We start from the raw sequence: 6,215 nt of genomic DNA, 5'->3' as shown, positions 1-6,215 counted from the left end.
CTGAGGTTTAGGAAGCCTGAGGTAGATCATAGCCATCATGGCTATTAGATGTTGATAGCCTTCTCCTCCTTGAATTTGTCCAATTCTCTTTTAAAGCAATACAAATTGGTCAAGAAATCAGCAGAATGCTTTATCGGCCAAGAATCCAATGTTTGATCACCCATTCTCCTTCACTTTGCCAAGGCACCTATTTAAACACGATACACAAGTTGTGTGTTTCTTTATTTAGAAAGAGATTAATGTAACAGTGCTACTGTTGCAGTATACAAAACACATTCTCCAGATTCTGTTTCACATTTACAAAAGAAGTCAACCATATATACAGCATTAATATTCACAGTAATGTACCGTCCTCGAGGGAACCAGAGCATTTTCATAACACAGTCTTAATGCGGTCAGCTTGGTAACACAAGAACCAGCTAGTTGATTAACATTTCTTTTCTACAACACATCGATTTTGTTTTTTGTTTAATAGCCAAGATGCAAAAGCCCTAACTGGATTAAGGAATGAACCCTTAATCAGACTCCCTTATTGCACCATAGCATTTTAAGAAATCAACAACGCATAGACATAACACATATTTTATATTTATGCTGAGCGGGTGGATAATTAATGTCTTTACAAATGACTATAATTTTTGATGGCTTTTCTCCTCGGAATTGATGGTTTGGTGTGTCAGACCTCTGGCTCTGCTAATTTTTAACTTTTGTAAAAGAGAGCCAGAAAAGGTGAGCTTTTACAACCAGAAATCTAATTCAAAAGGAAATCTCAGCCCATTTTTATTTGGGACCGATATCGTGAGGGTTGGATAATGTTCCTCCTCACCCCATTTCCGCAGAACAGCAACACAGAAAACATTTTCTCTTCTGGCTCCATCTTGCAGTGTCATCAGACCCAGCATCCCACATACCACCAAGGGGGGTTGGAGGGATATAGTGTTTTGGGGTGAAGGGTTCCTTCAAGACAGTTATTTCTGTATTGCAGAGACCCCACCACCTTCTCTGGCAAAAACTTGCATGAAGTGCCTTGAAACAGAAGGAACTGTTCTTTTGCCATATGAAATATGCTGTTAAGGGTTAACTGTATCCGTAATGGGTAGTTCCCAAGGTTGCTCTGTCCCACTATAGCAGGATCTCCCAAAGTGGTCAATATTTCAATATTCACAAACATGGTCAATGGGACTGTGCAGTGGCTGAATAAGCAGTTGAAAGAGGGTCAAAACCTGGGGGTTGTAAAGAAGCCTGTGGGGTACAGTGTGAAAAATCGAATTAGGAACTGTGAGTCTCAGAAATAAAGAATGTGGGCATGTGCAGAGTGCACCCCTTCTCACCAATGAGGAACCTCTGGTAACATTATTTCTGCTTGTTTCACTTCCTTATTTTTACATGCTCTGACTCCCAGTAATGGTAATTAATAAATTTAAAAATGTTGACTATATATTGATCTTTCTTTATGGTACGAATTTGGGTTGGGTTGGGCAATGATCATAAGCTCATTGAGGCTGGATCAACAGAAGTATAGCGTCCAGATCAAGGGAAGTAATGGCCCCACTTTATTCTGCCTTGGTCAAACCACACTTGGAATACTGTGCCCAATTCTGCGCGACATAATTTAACATGTACAGAGGAGGGCAACCAAGATGATAAAGGGTCTAGAAAGCAAGCCTTATGAGGAACGGTTGAGGAAGTTGGGTATGTTTAGCCTGGAAAGAGGAGACTGAGCCGAGATATGGTAGCTATTTTCAAATACCTAAAAGGCTGTCACATGGATTGCAGAGAGAGTAGGACCTACTTCAGAGAGTAGGACCTGAACCAATGGATTCAAGTTACAAGAGAGGAGAGTCTGACTAAACACCAGGAATAACTTTCTGACGGTAAGAACTGTTCAGCAGTGGAACAAACTCCCCATGGCAGGTAGTGGACTCTTCTTCCCTGGAGGTTTGTATGATCTAGTTGAGATTTCTGTATCACAGGGGGCTGGACTAGATGACTCTCACAGTCCCTTTCAACAATTCTACAATTCTGATTCTAAATGAACTTCAGGTTCACACTTTAATGGGACCACTGGGGGCTGGGACCAGATTAAGGCTCCCTCACAAGCCTCGGGTGCCATTCACACCCATGGAGAAAAACAAATATTTGTTTTGGGGAAAACCTGCAGTAAAGACAAAGTTGCACTTCACCCCAATATTAGGTGACATGTCTCACACTCCAACCTTCATTGCAGCTTTTTAAGCATAGATTGGAGAGCCATCTGTCACAAATGCTTTAGTTGAGATTCCTGCATAGCAGGAGGTTGGACTAGATGAAACTTGGGATCCCTTCCACCTCTACCTTTCCATGGTTCTATGGGTAGGCAACTTGCATCCCTTAGCCTAATTTCATGCAGCACCCCTGAAATGAGTGCTTATTACAGTGGTGCCCTGCAAGACGAATGCCTCACAAGACGGAAAACTCGCTAGACGAAAGAGTTTTCTGTTTTGGAGGTGCTTCGCTAGACGAATTTCCTATGGGCTTGCTTCGCAAGACGACAATGCCTTGCAAGTTCCTGCGGTTGTTTTTTCCTTTTCCTCCCCTTGTTCTAAGCCGCTAAGCCGCTTATCAGCTGATCCGATCAGCAGATAAGCCGCTAAAAGCCGCTAAAAGCCGCTAATCTGTCAATGGGCTTGCTTCGCAAGACGAAAAAACCGCTAGACGAAGAGAATCACAGAATGGATTCTTTTCGTCTTGCGAGGCACCACTGTACTGGCAAGAGTGACCTATGTTGTCCCCCAGAAACCTTGCAGAGAGGGGAGGAAAAGCACAAAAGAGAAGAGGGGAGAGGAGTGGTTGCACCCACTGAGTGAATGTGGCCCTTGCCAACCTTGTGTTACAGCATCCTTGGCAGACAGAAGCCCTATCTCCAGACCCACGCTATCCATCAGACTGGCAGGCATTGGTTTCTATTTCATAAAAATAACAATGAAGCATTCCCCACCCGTCCTTTAATAAAGGAGACCAAATGTTAAGCTAGTTGAGAATTTGCTACATTTTGGAGCTGAACACAACATAATAGTCACCTCTGTGATTAAAACACCCCACCCCAATGTGACTGGGCAGGTTTATGAACTCCATATTGCCTATCAGAAATATCTGCCCTAATTCTTGCAAGACACTCAGTTCTTTAAGGAAGAGCAGTCTGACTTTGTCTAGACAGTCAAGCTGTGCTGGCCTTCATTAAATCTTGAGCCAACAACCAGTGTTCAGAGAAAGTACTGGGAGCACAGCCACACTGATATTAATTCAATACGCACAAAGTTCTGTATTCACCTGTTTCAAATGAGGTGTATGAGTCAAAAGAAATCTATTCAAGCTTTTGAATGTAGCTGGAAAGAAAACAGGATATCCATTCCAAGATTACAGGTTAGATCCGTCAGATACTCCTAGAGGAGGGGTGGCAAACCACTGGCCCTCCATGTTGCTGCTGGACTCCAATTCCCATCACCCCTGAACACTGGCCATGCTGAGTGGGGCTGATGGGAGTTGGGAATCCAACATCTTGAGGTCCACAAGTTAGTCACACTTGCCCTAGAGCATTCATGTCCAAAGTCCACATTGGGGGCCTAATCTGGCCTGCCGGTTGGTATAATCTGGCCCCTGTGGCAGTTTATTTCCTGGGGTAATATCCTAAAAAAACCTGAACAACTTCAATCCTAAAAAGCTCAACAACTTCAATTCAAAAATTTTAAAAAAGGTCAACCACTTTGGTTGGCCCTCACGGCCCTTCACTCCATCACTTCATCAAATCTGGCCCCCTTCGAAAAAAGTTTGGACAGCAGTGCCCTAGAGCCTTTTGGGCTCATTATTGCTATCTGTATGAGAGCTTCCTGATGCCTGGCCAACTGTTGTTAGACCAGAGGGACAACTGGCCTGATCAAGCATTAACATCACTTAGTATTCTCATCTCTTGCTTCTAGTTTCTGGATTTTTAAAAGAATGAAACTCCAAATAACTGTTCTTGGAGGTTGGTCCCATCTATCCTCTGTAAGCAAGATGATAAAATAATGGAAAGGATGGTTTTCATTTTCACTCTGAGCCTTGGAAGAAAGGTTGTGATCTGCCCCAATTTCATCTTCAACTTAAGCGGGATGTGATAAAGGGGAGCAGTAAAGGCATCCTCGTCTATTTGTCTATTGGTTAGCTTTTCTAGTAAGGCTGTTTCCCATACTACACCCTTGTGCAAATCAATTGAAACAAACAATGAATTTAAGTAGTTTATTGTACAGTACAAAACTCACATATACATGTAGAAAACTCACATATATGTACATTAGTAATGGATATGACCTCCGCTATTTTTAAGCAGCATTTGAACACGGTTTGGCATGGAGTCTACTAATTTCGAATAGTCACTGTTGATTTTCGGATCCCTGTATCACACTTGAATCAGCGCCTGAATGAGCTTCTCCATAGTCATACAGTCTACAGCACGGAGGCGACTTATGAATATAGCCCACCAATTGTCAATGGGATTTACGTCTGGGGAATTCTCCAGTACCTGTATTTGCTGCTCTGTCATGGATTTCTTCACCACTTTTGATGTGTGACGGGGGGCTAGGTCCTGCTACAATATCCCAGCACTGTCAGGATACCTCTTTTCTAGCTCAGGAATAACTCTCTTTCGTAGAACCTCAACATATTGTGGCGAGCGCACCATTCCTTCTATTGGCTGCAGGCTTCCAACACCATAATGATCAACTGAATTTTAATGTTTGTTCTGAGTACAGGATTACGAGTAAGATAGAAAACATGTTTTGTTTCAATTAATTTGCACAAGGATGTACTTGATACCAGTGTTCCATGTTTATTCCTGACAGGTCCTTCCAGTGTCTGGCTATGATGTTTCTGGCTGCTCAGGGGTTTATGAGCTCTTTATAGTGTGAGTGGGCATTGTTATCTTGGAAGATGTTCAGTAGGGCCAGTTCTGGGGTGACTTCTAGTATCTGTTTAGTTATTTTGCTTATTTCTTGTATGACTGTTGTCCCTAGGCCACCCCAGCCTCTCTCACCACCAAGGAAACATAACAAGTGAATAGAAAGAGAACCTACCCAAGTGACACTGACACAAAAACCCCAAGCATACACTAAGTAAAAGAACATAAGCTTTACCATCCCACCCCCTCTCCCATCTCCCTCTTTTCTTCCCAATCCTATACTGCATATAACACCAATGTCTCACAACAAATGTACCGTATTTTTCGCCCTATAGGACGCACCGGCCCATAGGACGCACCAAGTTTTTGGGGGGGAAATGAAGGGGGGAAAAAATTTATTTCCCCCCCAGGTTTGCGCAGCTTGCTTCTCCCCCCCACCAGCCTCCAGATCAGGTCCGGGAATAGCGGGGTGGCGGCGCTCCGCCTCCCCGCTATCCCCCAAGCTTGTGGGGCTGGCGGGGGGGGGGAGAAGCAAGCTTGCTCCCCCCCAGCCTTCAGATCAGGTCAGGGAATAGCGGGGTGGTGGCGCTGCGCCTCCCTGCTATCCCCCGAGCTTATGGGCTGCAGGCTGCTGCCTGCAAGCCTTGCGACCCCGCAGGACCTCGCGCCGGGATCCGGAGGGTGGCGCGGAGCTGCAAGAAGCCCTGGAGCGCAGGCAGCTCCGCGCCACCCTCCGGAGCCCCGCGCAGCTTCGCGCCGGGATCGGGAGGGTGGCACGGAGCTGTAAGAAGCCCTGGAGCGCAGGCAGCTCCGCGCCAGCCTCCAGAGCCCCGCGCAGCTTCGCGCCGGGATCGGGAGGGTGGCGCGGAGCTGCAAGAAGCCCTGGAGCGCAGGCAGCTCCGCGCCACCCTCCAGAGCCCCGAGCAGCTTCGCGCCGGGATCGGGAGGGTGGCGCGGAGCTGCAAGAAGCCCTGGAGCACAGGCAGCTCCACGCCACCCTCCGGAGCTCCGCGCAGCTTCGCGCCGGGATCAGGAGGGTGGCGCGGAGCTGCAAGAAGCCCTGGAGCACAGGCAGCTCCGCGCCACCCTCCGGAGCCCCGCGCAGCTTCGCGCCGGGATCGGGAGGGTGGCGCGGAGCTGCAAGAAGCCCTGGAGCGCAGGCAGCTCCGCGCCAGCCTCCGGAGCCCCGCGCAGCTTCGCGCCGGGATCGGGAGGGTGGCGCGGAGCTGCAAGAAGCCCTGGAGCGCAGGCAGCTCCGCGCCACCCTCCAGAGCCCCGAGCAGCTTCGCGCCGGGATCGGGAG

Source organism: Podarcis liolepis, assembly GCF_965112155.1.
Source record: "Podarcis liolepis genome assembly, chromosome: Z".
In the NCBI taxonomy this organism is placed as follows: domain Eukaryota; kingdom Metazoa; phylum Chordata; class Lepidosauria; order Squamata; family Lacertidae; genus Podarcis; species Podarcis liolepis.
This window is presented reverse-complemented; position numbering follows the sequence as displayed.